At 42.3% G+C, this 23543-nt stretch overlaps 1 long non-coding RNA gene across 6 annotated transcripts in view; it reads right to left on the bottom strand.

Moving 5' to 3' along the window:
* LOC128847700 (uncharacterized) overlaps positions 1–23543 on the bottom strand; it is a 394963-nt gene that overhangs the window by 175948 nt on the left and 195472 nt on the right. For all 6 annotated transcript variants that reach the window (XR_008446936.1, XR_008446940.1, XR_008446939.1 and 3 more), the window contains one exon: positions 16795–16852. This is a non-coding gene — a long non-coding RNA (uncharacterized LOC128847700). The remainder of the gene's footprint in view (positions 1–16794; positions 16853–23543) is intronic.

The following is a 23543-nucleotide window of genomic DNA, read 5'->3' as shown; positions in this document are numbered from 1 at the left end:
TGTCACTTAGGCCTGTAAGCTCTGTGTCATCTTCAACTCGGACCTCTCTCTAAGTCCTCATATCCAGACTGTCTAAGTCTTGCAGATTCCTTCTCTGTAAGATCTCTAAGATCTCTATCCACCCACAAGCTAAAGCTGTTGGCTAGGCTCTCATCTTCCCACATCTCAATTTCTGCAACATCCTTTTCTCTGGTCTTGAAAAATGCAGTCTTGCTCTATTCAAATCCATTCAGATGCTGTTGCAAAGATCATTCTCCTAGCTCTTTGCTTTGTTTTAACCATCTCACCCCTTTCTTTCCATCCCTCCACTGGCTCTATGGTTATCAATAAGCTACTTGTATTCTCCCTCAAGGCCCTTCAAGGCCTATTCTCACCATACCCATCATTCCTTATTCACTATCAAGATGCTGACTCCCAATGTTGATGGCCCATGATTCCAGTCTATATCTCCCACTTGTTAAATTTTCAAAACAGCACGTTCATGATTTCTGCCATGCTGTCACTCATGCTTGTGATGTGTTCCCTGTAAATGTCTACAATATAAAGCTACCTTATTATCTTCCTTTGAAACCCTTCTTAACTCACCTTTTTTGTTATGCCTATAAAAAACTTGACAACAGGCTGCTGGTGTGCTGAGACCATGGCCTATCATGCTGACCAATGTTTTCTCATTGTTTCTTTGTACTCCTCATCTGTATCTAAATGTTGTCTCTTGTCTTATATGTAGATTGTAAGTTCTTTGAGATAGGGGCCATCTTTTTTGTTCTGTGTTTATACAACTCCCAGCACAACAGGTCCTAGTCCATGACTAGTGCGCCTAGCTGCTATAGTAACACAAATAATAAAGTAATAGTAGAAGTAATAAGAAGTAAAAAAAGGCAAGCATTTTGCAGGCTTAAATTATGCTCATGCATCTAGTTCTGACTTGTAACACTCATTCTCCTGATTCATTCAGAAATTATCAAGGGGCTTAACTGTGAATTGCTGAGTATTCTTAGAAGATCAATGGGAGCAGAAGGTACTCATATGAGCACATAACATGATCCAGATCCAACTGTAAAGTTTAAAGTTTTGTGATGTAGGAAAAGACACCTATTTTAGGGGCACAAGGCAAATGCCCGTGGTGTCAATCAAGCATTGAACTTACACTCTCAGAGGTGAAAGGCCAATAAGCACTAACCCATAAAGCTGAATAACTCTGAAAGACAAGGTGGGTGAGATTTTTTTTTTTTTAATTGTACCAACTTCTGTTGGTAAGTAAAACAAGTTTTTGTACCACGTAGAGCTCTTTAAGTCTTCAAAAGATACTCATTGGCCTCGGCTACACTGGCGCTGTACAGCGCTGCAACTTGCTGCGCTCAGGGGTGTGAAAACGCCCCCCCCCCCCCCGAGTGCAGCGAGTGCAGCGCTGTAAAGTGCGAGTGTAATCAGAGCCTGCAGCGCTGCACGCTCGCTTGCAGCGCTGCAAGCTATTCCCCTCGGAAAGGTGAAGTACATACAGCGCTGCGAGAACTCTCTCGCAGCGCTGGCGGCGCGACTACCCACGGCAGCGCTGTGAAGTCTCAAGTGTGCCACGGCCTGAGTATAAGAGCTAAATGCAAGATGGAATGGATTGTTTAGCATAAGTAGTTAGCACATATTCTAAGGAAACATTCAAGGTAGAGTGGCCCATTTAATACCTCTGCAGCTATAGGACAAAAAGAGGGGGTGAGGGGTTACAGATTGTTGTAATAAGCAATAAATCCCATGTTGTTGTAGCCATATCAGTCCCAGGATATTAGAGATACAAGATGGGGGAGGTATTGTCTTTTTTTTGGACCAATTTCTGTTGGAGAGAGAGACAAGCTTTCAAGCTACCCAGAGCTCTACCTCAGACCTAAGGGATAAAAGATATTACCACACCCACCTTGTCTGTATACTCACAGGGCATATATCTATTTTTGTTGTAAGATAAGCAAACAAGAGTTTGAAAATTTAAAAAGTGAAACATCTTACATTGAATTGGCTCATTTCATCCCAAAGGAGCCCAAATTACTTCATAGACTTTATTTATAGAGGAATCATTTCCCTCACCACTAATATGCAACCACACATAGGGCAGAAAGTGGCAAATGCACAGCAACATTATGTTACAGTTTAGTACAGGGAATGATATAATAGTCAGTTGAAACTGCGTGTGGAATTCTAAGAACCAGAATGTATTTACTCTGAATCAAATTATTTTGCCATTATTTAAGCAAAACTCTAACTGAAATAAATGTGGATTTCGCTTGATTTAAGGACAGCAAAATTTAGTCCTCCAATTAGAAACTCCTTCTTTGCCTACCTTACAATTATCCTGAATTTTGTCATTCTTCTGTATTGTACATCCCTTCAGATTTGCAAGTTTTCATGATAGCAGGCCTCCATACAAGGTTAGGTTTTCATCAAAAATAGGCAGAATGATAAAAAATGCTATAATTTTTCCATACACTTTGATTTAGATCAAAGTTAGGATGCATAGATAAAACTTTTGGGCTTCCTCAATTGTTTAGCCAACAGACAGCTGTCTGGTTATATTTGTTTTAAAGTATCTCAGCCTTTAAAACTAAGATATAACTCTGTTTATGGGATTTTGTCTTTTAGTGATATATAGTTAGGGGGGTGGAGGAATCAATCTAGGTCTAGATGTTGAAAGTCACAATGTAGGGTCAATACTAATTACACAGATGATTCTTGAGTGGTACAATACCACCTCTAGTATATACCAATGGGTCAGTTGTGCTACATAATTAAATGAGACAATATATTCATTTGTGAGAGAATTAATAGTGCTACTGGAGTTATAGATTTGCATAATCATGTTGACTTTGAAGATTACACTTCAAAACCAAATTAATAATACCTTTCGCTAAAGTATGCCACAGAAATCCATGCTCAGACAGCTATGTTGTGTTGACCTAAACCACAACATCTTTATGATAATTCAGAGACCTAAATGCAACACCTGTGTCTATGGGCCATTATTTAAATTTGCTATATTTCCTGGAAGACATGAGACCTATAAACCAATGTTTGTTTTGTATTGATCCATTACTGCAATATTTTTACCTGTCAAAAATACAGAAAATGATGATAAAATATCAAGACTGTACCTTTCTCACAATACAAAATGTGTAGAAAGTATGTCAGGTACAGTATTTTACCACACACACACACACATATATACAAAAGCAAACATTCAGAATATTAAAATATCAACAAATATTAGACATATGGTTCAGCTTTTTATTTTATATACATAGGTCATCTGCTTAGCGAAGAAGGAGAGCTAATGATTTAGTTGGGGATTGGTCCTGCTTCGAGCAGGGGGGTGGACTAGATGACCTCTTGAGGTCCCTTCCAACTCTGATATTCTATGATTCTAATAATTGATGATATCCAGACAGCTGAAGTGTTTAATGCCTCTTTTATTTAAGTCTTCACTAAAAACTTTAATGGTGGCCAGATACTCTACACTATTAATATTAACAATGCAAGTCAAAATAGGAAAAGAACAGATTAAAAATATTAAGATAAGTTAGATGTATTCAAGGCCGCAGGCCCTAGGGTACTTCAGGAACTAGCTGAAACAATCCTGGAACAATTAGCAATTATCTTTGAGAATTCTGGAGGACAGATGAGGTCCCAGAAGAGTGGAGATGGGAAAAAATAGTACTTATCTTTAAAAGGGGAAACAAAGAATATCTGTGGAATTATAGGTGAGTCAGCCTAACTTCAATACCTGGAAAGATACTGGAACAAATTATCAAAAAATCAATTTGTAACCACCTGGAGGAAAATCGCGGTATAAGGAATAACCAGCATGGATTTGTCAAGAAGAAATTATACCAAGCCAACCTAATTTCCTTCCTTGCCAGCATTATTGGTCTAGTGGAAAAGGGGGAAAGCAGTAGATGTGATATATCTTGATTTTAGTAAGGCTTTTAACCCAGTCCCAAATGACATTCTCATAAGCAAACTAGAAGCATGTGGTGTTGATTAAATTACCATACGATGGGTGCATGTAGCGGGATGGACACCCGCTCCTGCCCTGAGGGGTTGGAAAAGCCCTGCAGAGGGCTTGGGCTGGGCAAGGTAAAACCCTGGCTGATTGGGGGAAGTGGCTGCAGCTGGGTCACACCCTAATCAGAGCCCAGATGGCCTGTATAAAAAGGCTGGGAGCCAGAAGCCTAAGAATCAGAGGGGTAGCCGTGTTAGTCTGAATCTGTAAAAAGCAACAGAGGGTCCTGTGGCACCTTTAAGACTAACAGAAGTATTGGGAGCATAAGCTTCCGTGGGTAAAACCTCACTTCAGATGCAACTGAAGAGTCTTTCTCTGCCTTCAGAGAGAGAAGGGCCTGGCTGCAGGGAGCTAGACACAGAGTACCTGGGGGGAGCAGGGCTGTGGAAAGGCTGAGGAGCTGGGGAGCTCCAGCCTGGAAAGCCCCAGGCTGTGGCCTAGGAGAAGGCTAAGGGGTACTGGGGGTTGCAGAGGGCAGCCCAGGCAGCAGGTCCAAACCCAATCTTGCCTGTGATGAGTGGCCTATACTGCAGTCTGCCCCAGGGAACGGGGGTTAGTTGGAGACTGGCAGTGGCCTTATTCTGAGGTGAGGTAGGGATAGTGGGTGGGGGTTCCCCTGGGAGACCCAGTGTGTGTGGGTATTGCCAGGGGGCAGCACCCAGAGCAAGGGGCACCAGGGTCCTGGGAAGGACACGGGGAGCCAGTGCAGAGGACAAGGTGGACCACCGGCCTGCAGAGGGCGCTCCAGAGGCTGGTGAGCTAATTCCCTGGACAACCAGCAGGAGGCACCACAGGGGTGAGTCCGGACCTCCTACAGTGCACAACTGGTTGAAAGACTGTACTCAAAGAGTAGTTATCAATTGTTGCTGTTAAACTGGGAGTGCACATCTAGTGGGGTCCTGCAGGGATCAGTCCATGATCTGGTACTGCTTACTATTTTTATTAATCACTGGGGTAATGGACTGGAGAGTATGCTTACAAAATTTCCAACTGACACTAAGATGGGAGGGTTTGCAAGCCCTTTGGAGGACAGGATTAGAATTTAAAATGACCTTGACAAATTGGAGAATTGGTTTAAATTCAATAAGATGAAATCCAATAAAAACAAGTGCAAACTACTTCACTTAAGAAGGAAAAATCAAATGCACAACTACAAAATGGGGGATTAACTGGCTAGGTCAGGGATTGGCAACCTTTGGCACACAGTCCGTCAGGGAAATCTGCTGGCGGGTCGGGACGGTTTGTTTACCTGCAGCCGATCGCAGCTCCCACTGGCCGCGGTTTGCCATTCCAAGCCAATGGAGGCTGTGGGAAATGGCAGCCAGCACATCCCTCGGCCCGCACCACTTCCTGCAGTCCCCATTGGCCTGGAACGGTGAACTGTGGACAGTGAGAGCTGCGATCAGCCAAACCTGCGGACGCTGCAGGTAAACAAACCGGCCCGGCCCACCAGCAGATATCCTGACGGGCCGTGTGCCAAAGGTTGCCAATCCCTGGGTCAGGTGGTAGTGCTGCTTAACAGGATCTGGGGGGTAAATTGAATCAGAGTCAACAATGTGATGCAGTTGTGAAAAAGGTTAATATTCTGGGTATCATATGTAAGACCAGGGAGATAACTGTCCTGCTCTATTCAGCACTGGTGAGGCCCCAGCAGGAGTAATGTGCCCAATTCTGGGTGCCACACTTCAGGAAAGATGTGGACAAATTGGAGAGATTCCAGAGGAGAGATACAAAAATGATAAAAGATTTCGAAAATCTGAACTATGAGGGAAGGTTAACAAAACTGGGCATGTTTAGTCTTTAGAAAAGAAGGCTGAGTGGGTACCTGGAAACAGTCTCCAAATATATTAAGGGCTGTTATAAAAAGGATGATGATTGGTTGTTCTCCATGTCCAGTGAAGATAAGACAAAAAGTAATGGGCTTAATCTGCCTAGGGGAAATTTAGGTTCAATATTAGGAAAAACTTTCTAAATAAAGATGGTTAAATACTAGAATAAATTACCAAGGAAGGTTGCAGAATGTCCATCACTGGAAGTTTTTACAAAACAGGTTGGACAAACACCTGTCAGGGATCATTAGGGGTTATCCCCAGACATTCTTGGTCTTGTGCTCCCTAGTCTGAGGGTACGTCTACAGTACGAAATGAATTCAAACTTATTCTATTTGAATTTTCAGAAGCGATTTTATACATTCGGTGTTGTGTGTCCCCACTAAAGCGCATGAATTCGGCGGAGTGCGTCCACAGTACCGAGGCTAGCATCGAATGTCGGAGCGGTACACTGTGGGAACCTATCCCACAGTTCCCACAGTCCTCACTGCCCATTGGAATTATGGGTTAAGCTCCCAGAGCATGATGGGGCAAAAACATTCTCATGGGTGTTTCTGGGTGTGTGCCGTCACTCACTCCTCGCCCCGTGAAAGCTATGGCAGACGCCATACTGCCAGCAGACGGTGCAGCACGGTGCACCGACTGTCTCCTGGTACTATGAATCTACCTCGCATATCCTCTCGTCTTTCTATCTACTCTTTTATCTAAACATTTCCCAGCTTTTTTTGGCTACCGTGAACCAAGCAGCACAGCTTCCGCCGCAAACTCTGCTCTCCCACTCTTGCATCGCTAGCTAATTTTTCTATATTGTCTGTCCTGGGCTCACGTGCAAGCTACAGAAGACAATTCCCCGCCATTTCCCGACCATCATGAACTGATCCGCACAGCTTCTGCCGCTTTTTCCATGTTGTCGGTCCTGAGCTCCCATGGAAGTTACAGACGGCAACAATTCCCTGCCATTTTTCGGCCATTGTGAACTGAGCCGCACAGCTTCCGCTGCAAACTCTGCTCTTGCTTCTGCCGCAAACTCTGCTCTCCTGCTCTTGCAGCTCTAGAGAGCTTCCCAACTCCATGAAAGCTACAGAAGACAACCATTTACCGCCTTTTATTGGCCATCTTGAACCGAACAGGCCTCCTATGTTTCGCGCCCTTTTTCCAGGATTACCTGTGCAGGCGCCATAGCGCGGCAATCATGGAGCCCGCTCAGATCTCCACTGCAGTTTTGACCATTGTAAATACCTCGCGCATTATCCAGCAGTATGTGCAGTACCTGCAAAACCGGGTGAGGAAGCGACAACAGTGCGATTACTATACTGATGAGGATATAGAGACAGACGTTCCTAGAAGCATGGCATATGGGGATTGGGAGATCATGGTGGCATTGGGTCAGGTTCATGCCATGGAACGCTGATTCTGGGCCCGGGAAACAAGCACAGACTGGTGGGACCGCATAGTGTTGCAGGTCTGGGATGATTCCCAGTGGCTGCAAAACTTTCGTATGCATAGGTCCACGTTCATGGAATTTTGTGACTTGCTGTCCCCTGCCCTGAAGTGCAAAGACACCAAAATGAGAGCAGCACTCACAGTTGAGAAGCAAGTGGCCATAGCAATGTGGAAGCTTGCAATGCCCGACAGCTACCGATCAGTCGGGAATCAGTTTGGAGTGGGCAAATCTACTGTGGGGGCTGCTGTGCCACAAGTAGCCAATGCAATCATTGACCAGCTGCTATCAAGGATTGTGACTTTGGGAAATGTGCAGACCATTGTGGATCACTTTAATGCGCTGGGGTTCCCTAACTGTGGTGGGGCGATAGACGGACCGCATATCCCTATCTTGGCCCCGGCACACCAGGGCAGCCAGGACATAAATCGCAAGGGGTACTTTTCCATGGTGCTGCAAGCACTGGTGGATTACAAAGGACGTTTCACCGACATCAACGTGAGATGGCCAGGAAAGGTGCATGACACTCATGTCTTCAGGAACACTGGTCTGTTTGAACAGCTGCAGGAAGGGACTTACTTCCCAGACCAGAAAATTACTGTTGGGCATGTTGAAATGCCTATAGTTATCCTCGGGGACCCAGCCTACACCTTAATGCCATGGCTCATGAAGCCGTACACAGGCAGCCTGGACAGTGGTAAGGAGCAGTTCAACTATAGGCTGAGCAAGTGCAGAATGGTGGTAGAATGTGCTTTTGGATGTTTGAAAGTGCACTGGCGCAGTTTACTGACTCGGTTAGATCTCAGCACAACCAATATTCCAATTGTAGTTGCTGCTTGTTGTGTGCTCCATAATATCTGTGAGAGTAAGGGACAGACATTTATGGTGGAGTGGGAGGTTGAGGCAACTCGCCTGGCAGCCAATTGCGCACAGACAGACAACAGGGTGATTAGAAGAGTGCAGCAGGGCACGCTGCACATCAGAGAAGCTTTGAAAGCCAGTTTCATGACTGGCCAGGATATAGTGTGACAGTTGTGTTTGTTTCTCTTGAAGTTACCTGCCCCCTATATATATATATAAGGAAATAAAGTCAAAATTATTTAAAAACTGTTCTTTATTATTTGTTGCACAACACATTGAGAAAAATCCGAAGGTAGACCAGGGGAGAGGAGGAGGGAAGGACAAGTCCAGAAACCAAATCAAAAGTTCGCATATGCCAGCTTTCTGCTGCTTGGGCAATCCTCTGGGGTTGAGTGTGTGGGTCCCCGTAGCCTCCCCCTTCATATTCTTGGGCATCTGGGTGAGGAGGCTATGGAACTTGGGAAGGAGGGAGGGCGGTTAGACAGGGGCTGCAGTGTCAGTCTGTGGTCTTGCTGCCTTTCCCACATTAGATCCACCATACAGTGGAGCATGTCAGTTTGCTCCCCAATGAGCTTGACCACAGCATCCTGCCTGCTCTCATCGCGCACGTCACTCCTCTCTTCGTGTTCCTGTAATGCTTTATGGGACTCTGCAACTGTTTGCCTCCACGCATTCAGCTGGGCCCTATCAGTGCGGGAGGACTGCATGAGCTCGGCGAACATGTCATCCCGAGTTTGTTTTTTCCGCCTTCTAATCTGGACCAGCCTCTGGGACGGAGTAGATAGGGGCCACGTTGAAACATTTGCACCTGTGGGAGGAGAAAAAGGGAGGGTAGTATTTTAAAGGATACATTTCAGAGAACAAAGGGGACACTTTGGTGTGAGTAAGCCATCACACACGGCCGGGTAACAGAATTCAGCTTGCAGGCAGCCTAGGGGCACGCGGGGTTCTGCTTCTTCTACATTCATTTCAATGCTTTCAAACTGCTGGCCCCCCTTTCCCATAGCCAGCAATGCCTGGGGGATCTGCCATATAAAAGGAGGGCCTGCGGGATCTCTGGGACGATCACTTCACACAACACCCCCATTCCTGCCCCCCCACACCCCACCACGTGGCTCCAATCAGGCTCTCACTCACCAGAAGTACCTTCTTCAGGGTCATGGTCCGGGAGCCCACCTTGGAAGTGTGGGGGAGGCTATTGGCTCCAGCGTTAAGAATAATTCCTGGCTAAGGGGGGAAACGGATTCCCCACTGTCCTCCTCCTCCTCCTCCTCCTCTTCGTCTTCCAATGACTCTTCCTCCTCGCTCTGTGCAACTCCCCCCTGGCAGGTGTCCATGGACAGTGGTGGGGTAGTGGTGGCATCATCCCCCATAATTGCATGCAGCTCATAGTAGAAGTAGAATGTATGGGGCTGTGAGCCAGAGCACCCGTTTGCCTCCCTGGTTTTTTGGTACGCTTGCCTGAGCTCCTTGATTTTTATACGACACTGATCTGTGTCCCTGGAGTAGCCTCTTTCTGTCACGGCCCTGGAGACTTTAGCATACGTATTTGCGTTCCTTTTTTTGGAATGTAGTTCTGCCATAACAGACTCGTCTTCCCAACATGCTATGAGATCCAGTACCTCCCGTTCGGACCATACTGGAGCTTGTCTGCGAATCCGGGACTGCGTGATCTCCTGTGATGGTGGACTCTGCATGGTCACCTATGATGGTGAACTGTGTTGATGGTCACCTGTGCTGATGGTGACCAAACAAGAAATGAAATTTAAAAGCTCCCAGGGCTTTTCCTGCCCACCTGGCTACTGCATTGGAGTTGAGAGTGTTGTCCAGAGCAGTCACAAGGGAGCATTCTGGGATAGCTCCTGGAGGCCAATAACGTCAAATTGCATCCACAATACCTTTAACTCGGGATTGCGATCTCGATTTAAGCACTACTCCATTTGCCGGGGTGGAGTACAGAAATCGGATTTAAAAGCCCTTTAAATCAAAAAAACGGTTTGGTCGTGTGGACAGAATCTTTTTTTTTTTTTTTTTTCAAATTAACTCGGCTAATTCCGAAATAACAGACTAGTGTTAGACCAGGCCTGAGTCAGGGAGAGTTCTGCAAGCTCCAAAGGTTCTTTTGGTCGGCAACAGTGAATGGGAGCATGAGCCACAATTGGTGGACACATACCATCCAGCATTATAACCCCTGCTGTTAAAACCTTCCAGTAAGTTCCTGATTGTTTTTTTGAGAGGCCTTTACATGTCTTGCAATCAGTCAATCACTACCCAAAGTTATTTCAAAATTAATGATGCCAACAAAGCAAAATATAAAGACACACACCACCTCAAAAAGTTTTGCACTAAAATCTGGGGGATTGGGGATGACTGAATGTCATGTGTGGTATGCTGTTCTAAGAAGCATTACAAGGTAAATAATTTCCCCTGTAACAGTACCAGTTAGGCAGGTTTTTCACTTCTGGAGAGCTAAAACGGCAAGGGGAAAAGCACAACCATAAAAATTGCAACAGGCAGCAATAACCCACCTACCAACGATATGAAAAAGAACTTTATATTTTTATTTATAAAATGTATATGTATTGTTCTTTTCCATATTGTTAGTTGGTTGTTTTTTTGCTGCTTGTTGCAATTTTATAAATGAATGTGTATATGTGTATCCATATTATTTATAGACAGAGATACACAAACACATGCACAATAAAAGGAACAAGTAATATACCTTCCCCAAACCACCAAATTTAACCCATCAAAGACCTTTAAGAGGAGTCAAAAAGAGAAAAACAAAAAATAAAATAAAATATGTTTGGCCGACTAGAATGAGGGACATCCCAAAAGACACAAAACTATCAGGAGTGAGAGAGTTTGGGGTTGCCTATTTCAGAAACTGGTTCTTCATGTCTGAGAGATCACAGCAGGATTCCTAGACAGAGGCTAAATCAAAGCAAGCACTTTGTAAATAAAGTGTATGGAACTACCACCATGTAGCTGCTGCGTATAAGACTGTAATGGAAATTTGTTTGAGGCAGGAAGCAAAGCCCAGCCTCTCTCAGACATAATGAGACCTTCTAATTTAGACCAGACAGGCCACAAAAATGCAAAATGCAATCAGGCAACTATTTCAACACAGTCCTCTTAGTGACACCACTGCCCAGGGAATTGATGTCCGAGGAAACAAAAAGTTTGGTCGACTTTCTAAGGCCTTTAGTTCAGTAGAAGTAGAACCTCATGTACATTCTGATGTTTCATTCATTGAAAAGGATGGAATGAGCATGAACTTGTGGAAAGAATGTTGTCAGGGAAATGGGCTCATACAGCAGAGGTTAGTCACTGTGCTAAAGAAGAGTCTTATGAGCCTGTAGCTCCCACCTTACGCATGTCAAATTTGGTACAAGGTGCATCATTAACAAGAACCTGAAACTTGCTTTGTCTATCAGCAGATACCACTAAGTTAGTGCCACCAGGAAAATTAATGTCCACTTATGAAACTTGAACTCTCAGGTTCCAAGTGTCTCAGAAAAGGCCTTCATCAGCCTTACCATAACCACATTAATATCCCATGATAAATGCGGGGCTTTTAAACACTACATTTCAAAAGTCGCAAGTCTCAAATGAAACTGATGAGGAGGGACTGCAAGGATACCTGTCTATTTTTCAGTAATTCATAAAAGGCTGAGATAACTGCTAGGTATAGCAGCATGCAATGTAGTCATAGCTGGGTCAGTCCCAGGTTGTTAGAGAGACAAAGTGGGTGAGGTAATATATCTTTTATTGGACCAACTTCTGGTAGTCAGAGAGACAAACTGTCAAGCCACACAAAACTGTTCTTCAGGTCTGGGAAAGAAACTCTTAGCATCATGTCCTTTCCCAGAAAAAGAGCTGTGTATGGCTTGAAAGCTGATCTCTCTCACCAACAGAAGTTGGTCCAATAAAAGATATTACCTCACCCACCTTGTCTTTCTAAGTGTAGCTGGATGAAGTTTAATTTCTACGTTAGACTCAGACAGGTGAAGAAGATAGTCAAGTAGGACTTCTGCAGGTCAGGTAGAAGGATCAAGTAGGCCCTGCTTCCTCCATATCATTTCCACTTACAATTGTTCTGAGAAATTAAAAGGATTTGACTTAGCTGCTCACTGACTAAATACCCACAAAGCTCTACCCTCTCACAAGTCAGCTGTCAACAGCAATGCTTGCAGCATGGAGCTAACGGTAGTTTGGTTGTCAGTGATCAAAAGTCATATGCTCAGTCTAATGACTATGGCCAACTGCAAAAGAGTAATCAAACCTTTGTTTCTCCCTGAACTTTCCCATGACTCTTGGTACTAGAAATACAGTTGGAAAGGTATATAGGAGTCTTTTTTCCCAGTGGATGTATAAGGCAGCCCTGGTCAGGACAGTCTCTCTGATGCCATGATCAGAAAAGTTCAAAATCTTCCTCAGGTTAATTGCAAAGATCCACTTTCACTGTCCTCCACTAGAAGAAAATCATCTTCAGGCAGAGACCTACTTGGACATGTATACAAAGGGGGCCCAATTTTGATTTGGGTCTTTCAGCACTGTAGTAATATAAATAATAACTAATAAAAATTCTGGACACTCTATTATACAATAAACTGAGCAAAACTCAGTATTAAAACTATAGGTACATGAAAATAAGTACATGGTATCCCACTACTGTAATCCTCCACCTCTATCCCCATTTTGTTTGTCATTCATTGCAGTGTTGCCTCTAATTTAATTATTAGCTCCCTGGGACAAGGACCCTGTTAATTTTATTTGTTCTATAAGCACCACAAACAGCTTTGGAGAGTTAGAAAAAAATAACAACACTAATCCATTCCTATGGGACTCTTCCTTCAAGAAACATACAACAACTAATACATGTATATTTCTAGGATCAGATTTACACCTTACGCGCCCCTAAGCACAGCATCTTCAGCGCTTCCCCCCTCTCCCCCCCCACCTACAGCTTCATGTTTTCCTTGGAAAACCTTCGTGTTTTCCTTGGAAAATGAAACTTTTAACCCACTTTTAACTTTTAGGTGCCCCTAGAATGCCAGCACCCCTACGCATGTGCCTACTGTGCCTAATTGGAAACCCAACCCTGTACATTTCAAGATTCATGAAGTAACAGACTCACTCTCCTGCACAAGATCTCTGAATAAAGATGCAGCAGCACTGAGCACAGGGCCAGACCAGATGATCTGGCAGCCTACCATTGTGCAGGGATATAACAACTTGCACATTACCACCTTTATCATAAAATACAATATGCTATACTATATGCAAACAGAAAAATTTCACACCCAACTAAGGTACAAAAGACTCTCCAAGAAAAAACAACTATATTATGCATTATTAAATATTCTAACTTTATGCTTAAAGTGTGGATAGTATGGTACAGTGATTTCCTATGCATTTTTAGCTTATTTTCTTTCACACAATTATACATTTGCCCAATTGCCTCTTGCAGGCCAGGCTACATTGTTGTACATTTTTGAATGCTTTTTAAATCAATCCCATAATTATTCCTATATAGGGTATTTGCTTCTAAAAGGGTTTTTTTTTTCCGTTGCACAAACTAAACCTTACTATTTTGGTTCCAGTTGTAGTGATTTAGTACTATTTTCCCCACCAGATGGCAGTAACTTCAACTTAATAAAAACCAGACTAGTTGCCACATGTTCAGCAAACAATAGTATTCTTTATGTTTGGGATTTTCATAAAAGGGATTGCTGGCTGTTAACATGGAGTTGTTTTAGATCCCCGTGATTTAATGACAAATCGGTGGGTAATGTTTTCTCCTAATGGCTAAGGTTAACTATGATCAGTGTGCTTTGCAAAGTAAACTGCAGTCTGTTTGTAACAAATAGTTCTTACTCTGACCAATTTTTTATTATACCTGAAATTCACTGGTTGCATTTTGAAAATGGTGGGGATTTTACCTCAGTTATATTTCCTTCTTTTTTCCTTCCCAATATTTGTCCACAAGTAACTGCCAATATTACACCAACTTTTAACTAATTTAATGATACTCTATGCATCCGAAGAAGTGAGGTTTTTACTCACGAAAGCTTATGCCCAAATAAATCTGTTAGTCTTTAAGGTGCCACCAGACTCCTTGTTGTTTTTGTAGATACAGACTAACACGGCTACCCCCTGATTCATGTGTATTAGTGCATATGTTAATAATTATAGAGTATTAATAATTTAAAATGCTGATTATTCAATATTTTAACAAACGTATGTCTTCCACTCACTTCTAGACTTTCATGAGCTGAATGACGCCTCACCAAATCTTTGTCCCCAATGAAATAAACTTGGAAGAAATAATGGAAGCTCCTTTCGTTGGCAGAACATGGCAAACATATACAGCAAGTGATCAGACTTTTGTTATTTTGGTGTTAGCTCTTGTTAGTTTGGTATGGCTTAGAAATGTATGCTTTTGTGTTCCAGGCACCAAAACTTATAACAGAGGTTCCTGTTCCTAGTTTTTTTTTTTATGAAGCATTATGCCAGTAGTCGGATTGTTAGCCCACCCTAACTCAACTTCCTCCGCAGCAAATACGTAATGGCTTCATTTTTTAGAAAGCAAAATAAATAAGCTATTCATGAATCACTACAAACCTTTTGCTAGAAAGGCAGAGACTTATGGAGAACATAAAATAGATCCAGCTATTATTATACCTAGATTAAAGCTACATTTCTGCTTCAAGATCAATAGTGTTAAAAGTAAACAATACTAACATGATATATCCATACATAAATATTCAAATTAATTTTACCTTTTCTTAAATTCATTATTCCAATTTTAAAACCTGTTAGATCTGGTCTTCCTTTGATGTGCAAGTGTAAATCCCAATATTAACATTAATATGATCTGGAGGTGAACATATTCTTACATGGACACTCAGAAATACTGTTTTAGATAGGCGTGACATAAATATATGGTGCAGAAGATTTCTGTTTGATTTACACAAAATTCAAATCTAATACCTTTGAATTTGTCATGGAAAACTTGAAAACAACAAAACATGCCTTTTTTAACAAATAACTTAGTTCTCTTCTGTTCTTTACTCCTAATAAAAGTCAAAATAATACATCTTTTTGCCTATGTAAAAATTTGTTATGGGTTCAGAAATGGAAATTATTTATTACATAAGAACGGCCATACTGGGTGAGACCAAAGGTCCATCCAGCCCAGTACCCTGTCTACCGACAGTGACCAATGCCAGGTGTCCCAGAGAGAGTGAACCTAAAAGGCAATGATCAAGTGATCTCTCTCCTGCCATCCATCTCCACCCTCTGACAAACAGAGGCTAGGGACACCATTAATTACCCATCCTGGCTAATAGCCATTAATGGACTTAACCTCCATGAATTTATCTAGTTCTCTTTTAAACCAGCACATCCCCCGGCCTGCACCGCTTCCCGCAGCCCCCATTGGCCTGGAGTGGCGAACCGCAGCCAGTGGGAGCCGTGATTGGCTGAACCTGCAGATGCGGCAGGTAAACAAACCGGCCCGGCCCGCTAGGGTGCTTACCATGGCGAGCCGCATGCCAAAGGTTGCCGATCCCTGGACTAGATGATCTAATGGTCCCTTCACTCCTTCAATCTCTATGAAATATCTGGATCACTATTTAATCAGATTGAGATAATTTGCATTCCTTGCAAACCAGAGGTGAAATTCTGACCCCACTGAAGTCAAGGGCAAAATTCCCATTGAATTAGAATCATAGAATATCAGGGATGGAAGATACCTCAGGAGGTCATCTAGTCCAACCCCCTGCTCAAAGCAGGACCAATCCCCAGGCAAATTTTTGTCTCAGATCCAGGGCCGCCGAGAGTGGGTTTGGGTCCCGTTGAAAAAAAATTCAGGCCCCCCCAGCAAGGGCGGACCAGCTAAACAGGGTTGACGAGGGGCGGGGGGGGGGAAGCTGGGGAAACCGGGCCCCTTCTGGACCGCCGGGCCCCGGACTGGCTAAACAGGGCTGATGAGGGGGAAGCTGGGCCCCCTTCCAGACCACCGGGCCCTGGTAATTTGTACCGGCTTCCCCTCTCTCGTCGGCCCTGCTCAGATCCCTAAATGGCCCCCTCAAGGACTGAGCTCACACCCTGGGGTTTAAAGCAATAGAGGGTCCTGTGACACCTTTAAGACTAACAGATGTATTGGAGCATATGTCTGACGAAGTGGGCTTTCACCCACGAAATCTTATGCTCCAATACATCTGTTAGTCTTAAAGGTGCCACAGGACCCTCTGTTGCTTTTTACAGATCCAGACTAACATGGCTACCCCTCTGATACTTGACAACCTGGGGTTTAGCAAGCCAATGCTCAAACCACTGAGATATCCTTCCCCCCTGATATGGCCAGGATTTAATTCTAGGTTCCTACCTTAGGTTCTGCTAGTTCTGAACACTATCAACTTGCAGAATGATTGCAACAAATTCAAATTCACATCCAGAAAAAAAAAAACATTCAAAAGCATGGTACTTAAGTGGGAAAATTTCCCATCATTTTAGTTTGCAAAAACATCAGCTGCAAGTGTGCAACTATCCATGTTAATGTTGGATTATGGACACCTGTAATTGAAATTTCAAATAAAGAATTCAAGACTTACCCCTAATCTGTGAAACAAAAAGGATCTTTTTGCAAAAGTCATAACGGCAGTCATCCACCTGGAAGAAATACAGTGAATCAAGATGAGGGTAAAATATTAAAAGGATCATATACCAAAGCCAGACACTTCAAAATAACCCAGTGACAATATATTTAGCTCCTTTTCAAAATCAATTAAAATTATATTACAAAAATACTGGAGTAAAAGAAGGAAAAAGTCTGGTCTTTTAGCTTACAAGATTAGATAAATTTCTTCAAGATACTAACTGCCAGAGAATTACTGTACATCAGTAAATCAAGAATTTTGAATAGTATAACCAAATACTGATATTATTAGCCAGATGGATGATGGTACTCATCCACTTTGCTTTCATTTAATACAGAAATAAAATTTTACACTCTGAAATTTTACACTCCAATCTTTATGTAAAAAGTAGTACATAATTACATAATAATAACCTCCAACACTATAGTTATGTTATAGTAAGGTGTAGTGTTGTGAGGCATTGTTGTAAAATATTTTAACTGAAGAAAAATTGATTTTATCTTCTATTTGTGAAACTACATATTTATATTGTATCATAAAATGAGTTTAGAAAATATAGAAATCTTCACTCCAGTTACATGCATATTTTAAGATATTTGATTTCTTGCAAAAAATGTAGCTGAAGCAGTTTATATACATAGCTACAGTTTCAGAGAGGAAATTAAATTCTGTCATTTCTTGAAATAACACAGCCTGTTGGCCTTGAGTATGTAAAGCTTTGATAAATTAACAATATATTGTATTTTAATATTAATTATATTTTAATATAGTAGCTGAATTATGCTGTATTTATGTTGCCATTACAATGTAATTACAATGTGACTGGACTTTGTAATACTGGTAATGACTGCTTATTCATAATATCTACACATAGTAATTTCTCTGAAGTTATAGCTGTCACACAAAATCACTAAAAGTTTAAATGTCAAAAAATAAAAATACAAATTTATTTTAGCATAGCTACTGTTTATTTTGTATAGCTGGATTGTAAATGTACATGCATTCATAATGAAACAGAGGGCAAGCACAAGTAATTCAGCTACATGGTCGACCTCTGGTTATAGGATTTTGTATAGGCACATACAGAAAACAAAAACATAACCAAAGTAATTTACAGTATAACTTTTTAAATATGAAACTTAAGGGGTAATAAGTTATTAAATCATGTAGCTAATCTTCAGGTAATTATGGTGCAGGGGTAGCTACTCTATAGTTAAGTTTGCAACCAGTTTCCATCTTTAACATCTTATTTTAGCCCCCGAACCTATTTTTATTTTTAAGACATTAAAAAGTAGTATAAATTTTTGATTGTGTTAAGTGGCCTTTTTGTCATCCTTCATATGTTACATCTACAAAAAATTATTCATAGTCGGTGTAAAGTTGAGTTTTATATCCTGAGATTAGTGTTGAAAGAGAAGTATTCATTTTGAGTTGAGGTGGTTGTGTTGCAATGAAATAAGTATTACTCTGTACTTGACAGTGAGAAATGTGTGGCAGTTTAAGATGATGGCCCCAATCCTAGAGGAAATCCACATGTGCTCAATTTACACACTGTGGGTAGCGTCCCACTGAAATGTTTGTCACCAATGGGATTATTCACAATGTATTAAGTAAAGTTTAGACACAAGTCTTTCCAGGATCAGGCATTATATTGGCTTTAACTTTTTCAATTCCTTGCTCTTAAACTTTGTAAATTATGTGATAGTTCAGTAAATTGTTACATTCAGCAACCTTAGTTGGCTTTTTAAATGTGTGTTTTTAGTTTTTGTTTGTTTCTGGAGGTTCAATTAGTGTTAAATACAAGTTTGAAAAAGCACAACCACTATGTAATTATACTGTAACTACAGTGTAATTACAGCTACTACATTATAAAGTGTAACTGTGGTATGGCTACTGTCTTATGATACTGCCACCTAATTTGTCATTAACAAAAAATGACTAGAGTTTGACATAATTTCCCCCAGAAAATAAGAAAAGTGATGTATGATCATATAATTAAAACATTAATGTAATGATCAGATAGGCTTTTCTTTTCAACAGTTGGTATTTTAAACTAAAAGTGACAACAGGAGGAAAATGTGAGGAAGACCTACTGAAACTGGGTAGTTAGGAAAGGAAAAAAGAAACAAATTAGATTAATATAGTCACTAATTCATCTTTCCCAGGAGCATAAGTATGTGCGGGAGAAGGGAGGGAAGAAAGAAAGAAAAAGTAATGGTGATGGCGGAATGCTAATCCAGTGTTCAAAGTGGATCCATCTCTAATAAAATATGGTTATAAAAAGCCTTCAGCAGTAGCCCATGTATTATGAGCAACTCAGTCAAAAAAACAAACAAACAAGTAAGCAAGCAAACCACTGGTGCAGCCACAGCTTTTAGTAGCATTTTCCTTTGCTGCTGTATAACTCCTGAATTTCACCTTGCAATGAACAAATTAAATCAGGAGACTGCTGTTCCCCCTTTTTATTTTTTAAACAAACCATAACATTGAAAATATGGTTCAAAATGTGATAAAGCATTATGTAAAAATGTAACTATACTGATGCATCCTTCATATGCTGCATCCAAATTTATCTAAAGAAAAATTACCTGGTGTATCTTGCTTCTGCTTCCTGTGAATTACAGTGGTTGAGTTATTACAAATCTCTCAAAAAGAGGTATAATTTGGAAACAGTAACAAATACTTGCCCATAAAGTAATTGCTATCCAGTAGAACCTCAGAGTTACCAACACCAGAGTTACAAACTGACCAGTCAACCACACACATCATTTGGAACCGGAAGCACACAATCAGGTAGCAGAGACCAAAAAAAAAAAAAAAGGAAATACAGTACAGTAGTATGTTAAATGCAAAGTATTAAAAAATAAAGGGAAAGTTTAAAAAAAAGACTTGACAAGGTAAGGTAACTGTTTTCTGTGCTTGTTTCATTTAAATGAAGATGGTTACATGCAGCATTTTTCTTCTGCAGTAAAGTTTCAAAGCTGTATTAAGTCAATGTTCAGTTGTAAACTTTTGAAAGAACAACCATAATGTTTTGTTCAGAGTTATGAACATTTCAGAGTTACGAACAACCTCCATTCCCAAGGTGTTCGTAATTGTGAGGCTCTACTGTATTAATGTTGCTTTCTGATTGGATGAAAGGCCGATATAGATACAGATTTGCCCTACAATTTCTTGCAACATCCAGTGGGCCAGGACTATATAGCTCAAAAGATTTGATCCTGCTCAACATCCACACATGCCAACTTTTGGTCCAAGGAATCGGTTGATTGGTCTAGCACAGGGGTTGGCAACAGTTGGCACGTGGCTCACCAGGCTAAGCACCTGGCGGGCTGGGCCAGTTTATTTACCTGCTGATGTGGCAGGTTCGGCCGATCGTGGCCCCCACTCGCCACGGTTCACCGTCCGGGGCCAATGGGGGCGGCGAGAAGCGGCGCGGGAGAGGGATGTGCTGGCCATGGCTTCCCGCCACTCCCATTGGCCTGGGACGGCGAATCGTGGCCAGTGGGGGCCACAATTGGCCGAACCTGCCTCGTCATCAGGTAAATAAACTGGCCCGGCCCGCCAGGTGCTTACCCTGGCGAGCTGTGTGCCAAACGTTGCCGACCCCTTGTCAAGTGTCATGAAAGTTTATTGGTTCACTGCACAACTCAGTTACCCATGCATAAAGGGAAACATACGTTCCGAAAAAGACCCTTTTTCATACTTCTTGCACATCACGCTGCTTTGGTGCAGACATTTAACAAACTACTCCTCTTGTTGTTAAACATTTTTTGGGCAGTTCTTCACCCAATTCACAAGCTGAATTGAGGAACTACTTTACAGAGGTGGCTAGTAATACTGCTTCAAAGCACTGCAAGTTACAGCTCAAAGGCTTTGGTCATTAAGATACCAGCTTTACCAGCAGAGACAATGCATAACCATTGATAGTGGGGGGGCACAGTTTAAAGGTTTGGCCTCCCCCCCCAGGCAGGCCCCACCCCTTACCCTCAGTCTCCCCTCCAGGAAAGCAGCAGCCCCTCCCTGCAGCGCCCAGCTGTTGCTCCTGCCTCTCCCCACGGGGCACAGCTTGCAGCTCACCCATCCTCCAAGGTCACTTGACTGGCTCCACCAGCTACTATACAGGAAGGGGATCTGGTTGCACCATGTGACCAAGGAAGCCAGCTCTGAGTCAACAGGAAACCCACACACAGGAGTGGGGCACCCCAGCCCCAAACTCCTGGAGGCTGGGTGGTTTCCAGAGGTGGCTTCCAATGCCCCCTCCCCCACCAGCTGGGGGCTCCTGTGCATTACCCACAGTGTGGCCCTGGTTAAATCCCCCCCAGGTCTCTGTGCAAGACCCAAAAAAACACCGGGGCAGGCGCCTGGCCCCACGGGTTACTACCAACTCCGCAGTGGGGCCCACTCTGCAAGTCTCAGGCAGTTACAGTATTTGCTCCCCAGGCGCAGCCCCACTGGCCTTGCTGGAGGGTAGTTGTGGGTCAGTACTAGCATGAGCCAGGCCTGCAAAGGGGGGGACAAAGGGGGCAGCTCACTATTGGTGGCATCTGTTTTGAGATTAAATTACTGTGCGCTCACATATTTTGAACCCACTCCCTGCATGTATATATAAATAAACCCTGGCAGAAATCGGTGTGGGGGAGATGTTACCCCATATGCCCCCCTTCCGCATGTCACCTCTGTTTACCAGGCTTTCAGTCCTTGGTATCTACCTCAGGATCTAATTTCACACTTATTTTTGAAATGTTAACTATCAGAGCCTTAGTCATCACGCCACCCATTAAACCCAAAATCTCAAGGATATGATATAAGATTTTTCATATTCCCAATTCTCTTTTGGAAAATCCCATTTTCCAATAAATGCACCCTTGCAACTGGCATTTATAAGCTACATTTGTTGACCCTTTTCAAAGTTACTCACACTTGTTTGAACCACTTCTGTTTTATTTGTACGTTCTGCTACTTTGTTGCATACACAAATTATATTTAGATTTGGGAGCTGAATGGAATAATTTGTCGTTGGTATAGGATTCTGAGCTTCCAAGTTTCAATGACCTGATAAGTTTCAGAGTAGCAGCCGTGTTAGTCTGTATCCGCAAAAAGAACAGGAGTACTTGTAGCACCTTAGAGACTAACAAATTTATTAGAGCATAAGCTTTTGTGGACTACAGCCCACTTCTTCGGATGCATACCTTGGTATGCTCTAATAAATTTGTTAGTCTCTAAAGTGCCACAAGTACTCCTGTTCTTTTTAATGACCTGATACTTACCCTTGGTAGGTTGGAGATATTTATCTGTATTTATTTTGCATGACAGTATGGGGATGTTAAAAGATTTTTCAGATTCCTTTCCTGGGAGTAATATACATGGGAAGCAGGTAGCATAGGCAGAGGAAGGCTGTCCCTCCCATAACAGCCCCACCTCCCTGAGCCTGTCGTTCACCCACCACCTATGGTAATATACCTTTTGCAAAATTCTTTAAAAACTACAAATATACGTTTGAAATAAAGTGTGGTGGAATCCTCATTTTTGCAGGATAGACTTCATCCACACAAATCTTTCATTAAGAGGAATTCTGAAAACTCACTCTCCTAAAACCAGCTACTTCATAGGAAGAAACCAAATGAGAAACTGTAGCCACTTAACAAGCAGCACGTAGAGGCAACACCAAGATCAGTCACATTAACTCCTCAGGAGTCCTATTTCCTTTCCCACGATGTCATAAATGTGGTGAGGGACTGATCCCCAAAATGGTGTGCAGCAAGCACCTGATGGAAGACAGAGCCAGCACCCACCTTCCAGGAACCTGGGATTATGCTAGTGGTATATCTGTGCCTCAGGAATGCAAAATCAGTCCAAGAGTTTGAGAGATAGGAACTTTTCTACAGATGTGACACTCCTTAACAGACAATGGCGGTGGTGGATCTTTGTGACACTTTCAGCTTACAGGGGCCTAAAAAAATCAAGGTGGCTCAGATCTTGGAAAATAGGGTCTTAGCATTCACAGTCTTTGCTGTGTAGTTACATGGAGAAGACCAAGACAGCCAGAGTCTAGGGATCACAAAGCCCTTCCAGCAGTTTTTCAGCAGTATTCTGCATACTAAACGTTTGTTCTGACAACAGATAGTAACTGAAGATCCCTCAGCTGCACTAACATATTTGTTAATGAAAACAAATTAGGAAAGGTTAAGGCTTGCTTTAGTGTTGATAGTGTATACGCACTGAAAAGACTGGTGCTTACCACTGTTGGAGGCCCAGAAAATGACAGGGAGACATCTGAACACTACATGCTCCCAATGTCAGACTAGCTTCCACCACAGCAAGGGCAAAACATTGCCAAGACATGAAGGTAAGCAAGAAAAGTTCTTGGAGTCTTTTAATAAGGTCCCAGGATCTTCACCTATAAGAAAGGGGCAGATTTTCCCAGGTATCATACTAACCTGGTCCATTTGGCTTCCCTAGCATGTTTTGTAAGAAACCTTCAGGTAGGTCATTCAAGTGATGCTATTTTAAATGGAGCAGACAGTTCTGCTCTGAGATGTTGTATGGATTTTCTGAGCCTTTTGTGGCCAGATGGTGTCCACTGGTTCAGATATCTTTAATAAGTCAACCTTTTTTTGTTCCAGCAGAGAAAAAAATAATTTAATAGTATTAGTTTCTGCCTGAATTGAATTACGATTACCAGGTTATAAATCCCCCACAAT

The sequence above is a fragment of the Malaclemys terrapin genome, chromosome 1 (genome assembly GCF_027887155.1).
Source record: "Malaclemys terrapin pileata isolate rMalTer1 chromosome 1, rMalTer1.hap1, whole genome shotgun sequence".
NCBI classification, from domain to species: Eukaryota; Metazoa; Chordata; order Testudines; family Emydidae; genus Malaclemys; species Malaclemys terrapin.
This window is presented reverse-complemented; position numbering and strand designations above follow the sequence as displayed.